Raw genomic sequence first — 12,168 nt, forward strand, 5'->3', positions numbered from 1 at the left:
TTAGGTCTGTAATCCATTTGAGTCCATTTTTGTATGTCGTGGAAGGTATGGATTGAAGTTTGGTAATTTTTTTTTTTTCCTTTTGAATATTTAGTAGTTTCTGCACCATTTGTTGAAAAGACATACTTTTCACCATTGAATTGTCTTTGCACCTTTGTTGAAAATCAATGCCCATATAAATGTGAGTGTATTTCTGGATTCGATTCTGCTCTATTGATCTATTGATCTATCTTTATTACTTCAATACCATACTCTTGATTAATGTGGCTTCATATTCTCTTGAAATGTTGACAGATTGGACTTCTTTAAATTAAAAACTTTAAAACACACTCTTAAGAAAATGAAAAGACAAGCAACAGACTGGATTTATGATTTGTAGATCATAAATATGACATAGGAATTATACTGAGAATCTACAAAGAACTACAAAAACTCAGTAATAAAAAGCAAATAATCCAATAAAAATGGGCAAAAGATTTGAACAGACACTTCACTAAAAAGATATGTTGATGGCAAATAAGCATATGATCAAATATTGAAAATTACCAATTATTAAGGAAATTTAAATTAAGACTGTAATGAGATAACACTAAACACTTATTAGAAAAGTAAAAAAAAAAAAAGACCTATCAAATGTTAGTGAGTATATAGAGAAACTGGAACTCTTGTATCTTGCTGCTGGGAATGTAAAATGGTACAATCTCTTTGGAAAGCAATTTGATGGTTTCTTGAAAAGATAAATTTACACTTATATGTTCCTGCCATTTTACTACTACAAATGAAAACTATGCCTACACAAAGACTTGTACACAAATGTTCATAGCAGATATATTTATACTTATATCTATTGATATATAAATCTAGTTATATATAGTCTAAAACTAGAAATAACCCAAATATCCATCAACAGGTGAATAGATAAATGAACTGTGGTATAGCCATACAAAGGAATACTACTCAGCATTTAAGTAATGAACTATTGATACACTTTTTAGCAGGGATAATTCTCAAAATAATTACGCTGGGTAGAAGAAGTCAAATATGAATAGAGTACATACTGTATGATTTCATTTATATAAAATTCTAGAAAATGCTAACTTATGTGTAGTAGTAGAAGCAGATCAGTGGTTTTTTTGAGCTAGGGAGTGGGGACTAGAAGGGTATATGGAGAGGCAGGAAAGAAAGATTGCACAGGGACATGAGGAAACTTTCAGGGGGATCAATATGTTCATTATCTTAATTATGGTGATGGTTTCATGAATATAAATGTATGTTAAAACTTATCAAATTGTTTATTTTAAAGTATGCAGTTTAACATACGTCAATTATACCTCAATAAAGCTCTTTTTAAAAGGTGATTGAAAACTTTTGGATCAATAGTTTGAAGAATCAGAGTAAAGTGAAATAATACAAGAGTATTGGTAATTAGTTTTCAGGCCTATTAGAATTTCGGCTATCCCAATGACATTTGAATGACTATTTTTCTTGTATACTTTAGGAAGTGTCCAGGCAATCAGGAAACTGAGCAGAGACTCTTCACAGTGTCAGTAGCCCTAACATACAGCATGGAGTCACACATTAATTCAAAGACAAATTTTGAAAGGTTGAGTTTTTCCATAGTTTCCAGATCCTTTGAATTAATGTATGTTCTGCTTTGGTTCTAGTTGCTAGAGGCTACTATTTCTCAAGTCCACAATATCCTCCCCATGTTGGGTGTGGAATTCAGTGAAACCAGTCTTTCTGTATCCCTTTATTAAAGTCTGTACCTAGACATATTTTGAATAGGAGAGAAAAGTAAATAGAAGCAGATTTGTTGCAATCTGGGCTTAGTTGTTTAGTTGGCCTCTTTTTGCTGATTTTCTGGGTTGATTAAACTTTGCTAATTGATAAGGTTTCAGGACAGCCACCTTGTTTTGGACTTGGACTTAGTCCAGTTGTTCCTGGTGGCCAAGCCATGCATTTTCTACTTTGGAAATAGACATTAGAACAGGATTTGTGGTACAAAATTAGAGTTCTGTGGTGTAGGAACCATAATGACTTCCAAAAACATGGGCTACAGTAATTTGGCTCTCTTTTCATTCCCATATCTAAAAGAAAATTCAGATCTTCTTAAACATTTTGAAGTTGTCACAACTGTGTATGTGAATAACTGGTGTCTGTGGGCCTCTGAGGGTGAAAGCAAGACTTTCCAGTTCTTTTCGTTTTTACGTAAAAAAGAACCTGGAAAAAACTGATAGTCAGATGTAAACATTTCAGCTGAACATTCATTTTCAACCAGGGAATGGCAAGTACTAAAGGGCTGTAGATTTCTTTGCATTTAAATGCCCTGTTTTATAGGTCCGCAGTCATGTCCCACATAGTGGCATTAGTGCCATGAAGCCTGTAGCAGTAGGATCTGGAAAGTAGGACATGTTTAGTTTTCTTACAACTCTTTTTCATTTTGCTAAGCAATGGCTAAATTATAATTCCAAACAGTAATGCTCAGAGACGACATGGAATGGTAGGTTCTCAGTTCTGGCCCACCATTCCTCAAGCTTATCTAGGCCATGCATTGCACTTACACTGAGGGATAAGGAAATCAGAGACTTCGAGATTGCCTCTGCCTTCTGTGAAACCTCAGTCAAGAGACGGATACTGGAAAATATACAGGCAGTTATAATGTGGAGAGATATGTCCTATGGCGAAAGCAGGCAGAACAGAGTAGTACTGAAACCTATAGGACCACATAACCCAAACTGTGGGGGTCAGGAAAAGCTTTTCAAAGAATAAGTCAGTTACCTTGTTGTTCCAGTTTCCTAAGGAAGGCTGTAACAAGGTACCACAAACCCGGTAGCTAAAAACAACAGAAATGTATTGTCTCAGATATTCTGGAGGCTAGAAGGCTGAAATTAAGGAGCAGGGTTATGCTCTATCTGAAACCTGTAAGGGAGAACGCTGTCTTGCGTCTTCTAGCTTCTGGAGTTTGCCAGCAATCCTTGGCGTTCCTTAGCTTATAGATGCATCACTCTAACTCTTCCGTTTTCACATGGCCTTCTTCTCAGTGTCTGTCTGTGTTCAGTTCTCTGTTTCTTATAAGGACACCAGTTATTGGATTAGGGCCCACCCTAATCTAGTTTGGCCTTATAGTAAATATCACATCTTCAAAGATCCTATTTCCAAATAGGGTCTCGGTCATAGCACTGGGGGTTAGAACTTGAACATATCTCTTGGAGAGACACAACTGAACTCATTACATTTGTCAAAGAAGGGGAAAGACTTCTACCTTTTACTATCTTCGTGACAATAAGCAAATCACTTACAGTCTCTAAACTCTGATCGTAAATAATAATATCCTTCACTAGTTGCTTATTAGGATTACATAAGATGATAAATATATATGACAGCATTTCACCCAGTCATTTACTATGGGCAAAGTCAGGATTGCTTTTCTCGTTTCCTTTTTTCCTCCCTTCTGCGTCCATCACATGAAGAATATGCGTTCTGTAGCAGACTACACAGAGGTAGTGTTTGGAGGATTTTCAATCATTATCTCTGTCACTTGGTATTTATTCTCCTGCTTCCAGTTCATTCTGGTCTATTCCCTCTGATGCTGGTCTGGGTTCTGCTCACTTACAGCACAAGGTCTTTCATGTGTCGCCTGCTACACTTGAGTAAGTGGTGGAAGCAGAGAGAAGATGGGAACCAAATGCAGCACCCACAGGAAAGTGTTGGACAGAACATCCATGTGTCCCTGTGTGCGTGAGGGGCAGGCTGCAGCCACCATCTGTCCACGGGCCCTGTGTGTGGGGAGTGTGAGAAAGAGTTCTTTAGTAACTGAGTGGAGAGAAGGGGGCTGCATGTAGCCTCTCAGGGAGGACAAAAAGAGAAGAAAATCATCTTCAAGCATAATTCAAATTTACTCTGCACCTCTGTGTCTTACAAATAGTGCATTACTGCTATTCTTGGTTGAGCCTTAACTGCTATAAAAGTGATTGGTGCAACAAATGATCAGCAGGCATTTTGGATGCAGGGATCTGATGCAGAAAAGTTTGCAACAAGTGGGGCCTACTTTGCTTTCCACTGCCCTGCATTTCCTTTCGTTCGTTTCCAGTGTTTTCTTCCTTCCTAAGAAGGCTTTGTTTTTCCAACCCCAAAACACCTTCTCATGTTGCAAATCCACCTAACCTTCAGACTGAACTTCTGCACAGTTGTCACAACAAGCTTCCTCCTCATCTCAGTAAATGTATCAGACCCCGTCATGCGGGCAGCCAGTTGCTGAGGTGCTGATTCATTACCCAGGGGCTTTCCAATCGGATCTGATGTTATCCAGAACTTCTCATCTGTTTCAGGGGTACAATTTCCTGCATTCTCTGGAGGGAAATCAAATGCTCTACGTTTAGGAAATAGGCCAATCCTGCACAGATTTAGTAGACCTCTAGGCAATTATGGGGTGATTATTCCAAACTTAGTGTTTCTTCACTACATTTCCCATAACAATGGCTTGAGTGACCTGACTGCAGATTTTTCATCTTTCGAGTGAGACATCCGGAAATAAATCACAAAAACTGAGATAAGCTGTGGTACCTTTGATTTCTGCCTCCCTCCCAAGACATGTTATCTCTCCCCAGAGGTAATTAGTTCTCTTTTCCCTTTATCTTCTGCAGTATCTTCCTGAGATAAAAGAATCTTTTTCTTTAAACACAACTTCATAATCATTTAAATCATACACCCAATCTTCTGATAAATGTGATTCTCCTTTTTAAAAAATTTTAGATTTAGAAATTGTCTGTCAAGAAAAATCACTTTCAGCTGGTTTCTTACGCCTCATTCATTTTTCCTTCCTCCTCACCTCTGGGTGGTGAAATATTTTCTACTTCATTCTTTTTTCCACCCCATACTTGACACTCACAAGTGTCTCCCTAATTCCTTTGTTTATTTATTTTGAAGTTACCTCTTAATTTCCTGCTGTCAAACATTTGCTGTACCATCTTGCTGATTCTACTTCCTAGAAAAGTTGTTTTACAAATGCTTTTTTTTCTCAGAATAATTTTGCTGTCTGTGTACTGATGAAGTGCTACAAAGGTTTTATTTTACATTGATTTAGCACTCTGAATAATTGTTTTAGCTCCATTACTGTGAATCTATTTGGCGTAACACTTTTTTTTTTTTTTGCCATCCTTGATTAATGTCTGACCATTGGGACAGAGAGGCATCAGCACATTAATTTCCCCTTAATGACACGAGAAGTGCTGGCTTTCCTGTGCTAGAGCCTGAAGCAACAGATGTTCCCTGCTCCTATTGCAGAAGGAGGGAGCATGCACTATTACAAAGAAAGTATGTGCGTGCTCTCAGCGGTGTTTGCTAATGGTGCTGTGTGGCAGCCATTTCATAGCATAGAGCAAATGATAGGACTTAGGGAAAAGAGTATTGGCATATCAGATTTTTAAAACTGTAGGTGAATCTCTGCTGAGTTAATAGTGTATAGCTGGATGGTATTTTCTTTCTAAGCTCATGAAACTTAACAGCTGTTTAGTGAAGCGTTATTTTTGTATATGTCCATTGACAGGTTTAATAGCAAATTTTGCAGTAAGTGACATGCTGAACCAGGCCTCTCTGGCTTGGGCTGTAACAAGAACTGTGTTTGCAGCAAGATTCATTGAGGGTCTTTCTGCTTTTATGTTTATAGGCTGGGGGAGCCTGGCTAAAGTGAAGGAATCTGAAAGGCATATTCCAAAGGAAATTACTAGTATCTCTACCACAGTGTTCCTTGGAACTTGTTATTAACCAGTTCAGGGGAAGATACATGGGGAAAACATGTTGTTTAGCAATAAAAACACATTAGTACAGTCAGCTTACTATAACCCTGTATTGGTGAGTGGTAATTAAATCTATATATCTCTAGCTTTATAGTTTTCTGCAGCTGAATCTCTGGAAGACTTCTGCAATTTGTCTGATTCAAGGAAGCCCATATTCTCTCCCTAGCTTTTGGAAGAGGCTGATGTGCTTTGTAATAGCTTTTTAATATTGCCAGATGAAGGCAAACGCTTCACTGGTTTTATTGGCAGAAATAAAGCACTTCCTATTACTCTTACATTGGGGGTCCAAGTCCTAGGAAACTAGGACTTTATGAGGCTAGAATCCCATTCCCTTTCTCCCCCTTTTTCAGTTCTCTTGGATCATAGGACCTCAGAATTGCTATTGGCTGGGGTTATCTACTTTATATTTGGCTCAGATGGTATAAACTGCATTCTTTATGATTTATCTGTGTTTTTATTGACTATGTATGCTTGGTTATGACTGCAAACTCCAGCATGTTCACATGGGACAGAATCACATCTCACAGACTCCTTTTCTCCAGGAGAGCCACCCTCATGGTCAGCACAGCATCTTCAGCTAACAAAGGGACCAGGAGTTATCTCATATCCTCTATGGATTTCAGTACAGATTTTGCAAGCCAAGAATACAAAGTTTGTCCTAGGGTTCATGGCTGATATAATTTATTGGAATTTTAATCATATTGTTTCACTTAAGCAGTATGTAAAGGGAGCTTCATATGTATTTCTCACAGTCCCATTGTGATGTCGGTCAAAAACCCAGTTACAGATGGCTGTATGATAAAGATGCCTCCTTTTGAACAGTAAGAAAACTTGAAACTTGAAAGGGACAACAAAATTGGGAGAAAGGAGTAGTGAACTGAGCCCAATTAATTTTCTTAGAAGACAAACTGATAAACTCATTGCAAACAGTAAAATGTTCACTATTCCTGGGACTGGGACTGACTGTATACTATTTGTCTTGCTCCATTACCTCACTGAACTGCTGCCACTAGAACCAGTTAGAAAAGAAAGGGGAATGTCATGAACTGATCTTTTTGCCCTGCTATTAGGATTCTCCTCTCTTCTTTCAATCCTCCTTCCCCCTTGTCTTTACAATGTCCATTCTTTATTTAGGATACTGTGTTCAGTGGCCTCTGCCACTGAACAAAACCTTCCTTATTACTATCTTAGGAAAACTAATAGTGAAGCTATTGGATACAAGTGAACCCCAATTCAAGTGAGGTGGACCTGGAGCAGTCCCCTCCTTATCCTGGAGTATGATTCAAACAAGTAGATATGATTGTGTTTGCTTCTTTGTGGTTTTGTCCAGAAGCATATCTAGGCAATATGTTAAAATGAATGTTTGAACTTTTAAAAAGTCAGGTAGGTAAGACTTTTGCTGTTGTTGTTGTTCTTTTTTTTTGCCATGGACAGGCTCCAGGAATCGGACCTGGGTGTCTGGCATGGATAGGCAAGAATTTTTTCTTTGGGGCATGTGCTGACGTCAGATGTGTCATGTGCTGACGTCATAAGAAGATTTGAGGGAGGCACCTATCACGTAAACGGGTGAAAACCCAATCATCATACTCATGAACCACAAAAGGATCACTTTTTTCTTTTTTTAAATGTTTTATTTTGAACTCATTTAGAGTCACAGGAAGTTGCAAAAATAGTACAGGGGTACCCTGTTATATCCTTTACCCAACCTCCCCAATGGTAACATCTATGTAAGAACAGCATAAATATCAAAGCCACAAGTTTGACATTGGTACAATCTACAGACTTTATTCTGATTTCATCAGTTTTTACTATGTGGAACTTACTAAAATTTCAAACTCCATGGCATTTTTTTTTTTTAGCAAGTAAAACTGAGGGTTTGGTTCATGTCTGGTGTCTTTCTCTTTTTCCTATATACCCTTCTGTCCCATTTCATGTGGAAAATAGATACTCCAAAACGTATCAACAAACACAGTCTGAATGCTTACTCTGTAAGGCAGTATATCAGGTGCCAAGGAGGACATGCATGCCTATAAGAAGAAATGGTCTATATCTGGGTACCATTTGTTTACACAGAAAGATTCAGCTCAAACAATACATATTTATCAAGCACATGAAATGTGTCCAGCACTATTCTTCGGGTTATAAAAATAGGAGAACTTCTCTTCAGCCTGGAAAGTACATCTTTCCCTCTTTGCTGACCCATATATCTGGTAGCTCTGTTTATGACCTTCTGAAACTAATTCAGAGATCGTCTCCTATGTTGCCTGCCTATGTTCATTGAGTACCTACTAAGTGCCAAATCAAAGTTAGATCCTAGGGATTCAAAGAGACATGCTACACAGCCCCTACCTACATCAAGTCCACAATTTAGTGTGAATAAAGATATATAAAGAGGAATATGTGAAAAACTACAACAGGTATAAATAGAGGTATGAGTAGAGTATGCAGGGATACATGTAAAGTACATCTAACTCAGACTCTGGAGTCTAGCAGCAATTCCCAGAGGAGGTGAAATCCAAACCAAGAGTGACTAGGAGTTCTAAGACAAAGCATCAGCAGGAGGAAGTGTTTCAGGTAATGCGGTCAGCATGTGTTAAGACTCTGAGACATTAAGGCATTTTGGAGAACTTTGGGATGTTCATCTTGGTTGAATCATAGGATTTGGATAAAGAGAGACCTTTAGTCATGAGACTGGAGAAGGAAGCAGTGACTAAATGCCAGACAAAAGAGTTGAAGCTTTATCTTGAAGGCAGTGGGAACCACTGGAGGATTTGAACAGAGGAGGGAAATGATCAAATATTTTTAAAGCAATAACTGCTGTAGCAAAGAGAATGTATGGAGAGGAGGAGGTTGGAGACAAGGAGATCAATTAGGAGATTGTTACGTTAATTCAGGCTAAGGTATATGGCCAGAAAACCAAGGTTTTAAAGAAGGCCTACAGGAGAAGAGATGGGTGTGAGAGCTATTTAGGATTAAATTTGATGGCACTTGGTGATTAATTTTGGTGATTAAAAGAAAGAAGGTTTTCTCGAATAGTCCCAATTGATGGGTTGATGGAAATATCATGCACCAAAAGTGGGGATTCGGGAGATAAGAGTAGTTGTAGAGGAAAATCATTGAAAAGAGTGTGGCTATATTACATTTAATGTGTTATAGGACATCCAGACTGGGAAAGCTTATCGTCCTATAATGGTAAATGAAGCTTTGGAATGAATTGACAGTGCCAGTTAGAGTGTGTAGCAGGAGAAGAGGATCAAAGAGAGAACTCTAGGAAACAATAAAATCTAAAGGATGGATGGAAGAAATGGATCCCTTCATGATATTTTCTTTTTTACATGGGCAGGCACCAGGAATCGAACCCGGGTCCTCGGGCTTGGCAGGCAAGCATTCTTACCTGCTGAGCCACCGTGGCCCGCCCGATATTTTCTTCAGCGACTTTGGGACAAATTAAAAGTTCTAAAATTTTTTTCTAAAAGTAAAAAAGAGATTGGGAAGGAGACCAGTGTTACAGGAAGAAGAGCGTTTCATAAAGAAGAGACTATCTACAATGTCAAAAGCTTCAGATATCAAGTATGATAGGAATTGAAAGATTTTCACTGGATTTAGGAATAAGTTTGTCCTTGATAACCTTAATGAGTTCAGTTTCAGTTATTTAGTGAGAACAGAAACCAAAACTGTGGATTGAACACTGATTTTTATATATGAAACAAATTAAGAGGTAGCGTTCTAGTTTGCAAGCTGTCAGAATGCGATATACCAGAAACAGAACAGCTTTTAAAAGGGGGAATGTATGAAGTTGTAAGTTTACAATTCTAAGGCCGTGAAAATATCCAAATGAAGGCGAGGCTATGAAAACGTCCAAATTAAGACAACAACAAGAGGTTACCTTCACTCAGGAAAGGCTGATGAAGTTCAGGGTTTCTCTCTCAGTGGGAAGGGCACATGGCAAAGTCTGCTAGATTTCTCTCCTGGCTTCTTATTTCATGCTCCTGGGGGCATTTTCCTTTTTCATCTCCAAAGGTCTCTGGTTGTATGGGCCCTAAAACTTTTCCAGAATGGTTCCCTCTTAAAGGGCTCCAGAAAGCAGCCCGCCTTAAATGGGTAGAGACACATCTCCATGGAAACTACCTAATCAAAAGTTACCACCCACAATTGGGTGGGTCACATCTCCATGAATAATCAAAAAGCTTCCACTCAGCAATATTGAATGAAGATTAAAAGACATGGTTTAGGGGCGGGCCGCGGTGGCTCAGCGGGCAAGAGTGCTTGCCTGCCGTGCCGGAGGACCTCGGTTCGATTCCCGGCCCCAGCCCATGTAAAAAACAAACAAACAAACAAAATATAATAAAACAAGAAAATGTTTAAAAATGTTTCCCTTTCTTCCTCCCTTCCTTCCTTCCATCCTTCTTTCCTTCCCTTCCTCCCTCTCTCTTTAAAAAAAAAAAAAAAAAAAAAAGACATGGTTTATCTGGGGTATACCACAGATTCAAACCGGCATAGATGGGTATAGGTGATTCAGCCAATACTGAGTGTAAAGAAAAGTATGATTGATAGGTGTACATTTTTACAAAAATCCATAAAAGAATGTTGGGGCTGAAATCTAACCTCTTATTTTACAAATGAAGAGACAAAGGAATTGTTCAGGGTCATACAACTAGAGAAGGGCCAAGCTGGCTTCCTTTATAAAAGGAAGGTACAAATATACTGTAATTAGGAAGAGCAAACTAATGTCTGATGCTGGAAAAGTAATCATAAGGAGATGTATCAGAGCTGTATACTTTTCTTGTGAAATATAACTACTTGCTTGATGAATTTATTCATTTATTCTATAAATATTTATTGACAGATATTGCACTGTTTGCTTGGTACACAAAGATAAATAAGGCAGATTCTTCATGGACAACGTGCTTTGTGAATTTTGTAAAAGTAGCATTATTGCTTTTAAGTGATGTACAGTTTAGCAGGGTGACAGACACAATGGCATGTAGTCTATGGTGTGCTGCTGAAAAGGCAGCAGATACATTTGCCTAGGAGCTGGTGACGGGTGAGCTGGACTGCCTTGTGTGATGATCATGATGTCACCAAATACAGAAAGAAGGAAAGGGCATTGGTGGGGACAGAATATAAGGGCAGGGGAGAATGGAATGATTGTGAAGACTAGAAAGGCAAGTACAGAACCCTGAACTGTAAATAGCAGTGAAGAGAGATCTTTAAGTCAGGGAGCCATTTGATTTGCATTCAAGATAAATCTGTGGCATATGTAAATGGATTGGAAGGGGACCTGGGTTTAAGGTAGAGAGCTGTATGAGGAAGTCTTTTAAACAAGGGATAATGAGGTTCTGAAATAAAGCAGGAATGGCAAGTGTGGAGAGGAGGGAAGTTAGGCAAGAAAGGATTTGAAGGTAGAATTGGGGACAGGATTTTACCATACATTGGTCTGTTCTCCCTGAGGCAGAGGTAAGAATCTAGTAAAATACTGTCATGTCTAACTTACTAATAAGCTTAGATCCTAAGCTTGGTTTCCCAGTGTTAATTAGTATTGATAGCAATATATCTTATTATCAATCCCCAAGAAGTCTCTAAAAGTAGTTTATAGTTAGGAATATATTTACAGCTAGAGGTGGTAGGAAATCCCACTAACAGTGGTTAAACAAATGGAGTTTATTTTTCTCTCAGTCAGGGAAGCTGTGTTGGTTCAGCACTGAGCGCTGGTGCTGGTTCAGCAGCTCAGTGATATCAAGATCAATTCTCTCGAATTTACCCTCCTGGCTCCAACGTAGTTGAATGAACCACTACAATTGGGTCCACCCTTTTGCCAGCTGCTTCTGTTTGGGGGTCTTTAAGGTGAACCAGGACATGGGATCTTCCCTAGCCAGAAATCAGGCTGGAAGAGTAAATCAGATAATTGTTAGCTTTACTTAAACCAATGGTTTGCATCTTATTAGATACAGTGCTTCCTTTTAAAAGCAAATATTTCATAATGTCTCCTTTATTTCTGAAGTAAAAATTGTAGAAGATCTACTTATGCATGTTTTCTGATAAATCAGTATGCTATCCCAACCATAATATAAAGGTGAAATTAAAGGAAAATAATGTAGAATAAAATAAGTATTTCAAAATGTAAGTTCCTAGGCATGACTGCACTAGATGGCAAAAAGAGTTATTCAGATGTTTGCATGGTGACTGTGACAGTCAATGCAGACACACAGGGTGCGGTAATGGTCTCTCCAATGCCATAAGCAGCATAGTCACTGTTTTTGTTTTTACCAAAATGATGAGCAATTCTTGGAAACAAAACAAAGTACATGGTAGTTACCTCCTGAAAAAAGTTAATGTGTATTAAAACTGTTCAATAGCTATTTTGTATTTTTAT

The 12,168-nt window shown here is 38.4% G+C and overlaps 1 protein-coding gene and 1 non-coding gene across 5 annotated transcripts in view; one reads left to right on the forward strand and one right to left on the reverse strand.

Annotated features, from left to right (window-relative positions):
- Positions 1–12,168, forward strand: part of CPQ (carboxypeptidase Q) — a 570,439-nt gene that overhangs the window by 127,590 nt on the left and 430,681 nt on the right. The gene's annotated exons all lie outside the window — the stretch shown is intronic.
- Positions 7,298–7,401, reverse strand: LOC143689309 (small nucleolar RNA U13). Its single transcript, XR_013178751.1, has one exon. It is a non-coding gene; the product is annotated as a small nucleolar RNA U13 (small nucleolar RNA).

The sequence above is a fragment of the Tamandua tetradactyla genome, chromosome 6 (genome assembly GCF_023851605.1).
Source record: "Tamandua tetradactyla isolate mTamTet1 chromosome 6, mTamTet1.pri, whole genome shotgun sequence".
Classification (NCBI taxonomy): domain Eukaryota; kingdom Metazoa; phylum Chordata; class Mammalia; order Pilosa; family Myrmecophagidae; genus Tamandua; species Tamandua tetradactyla.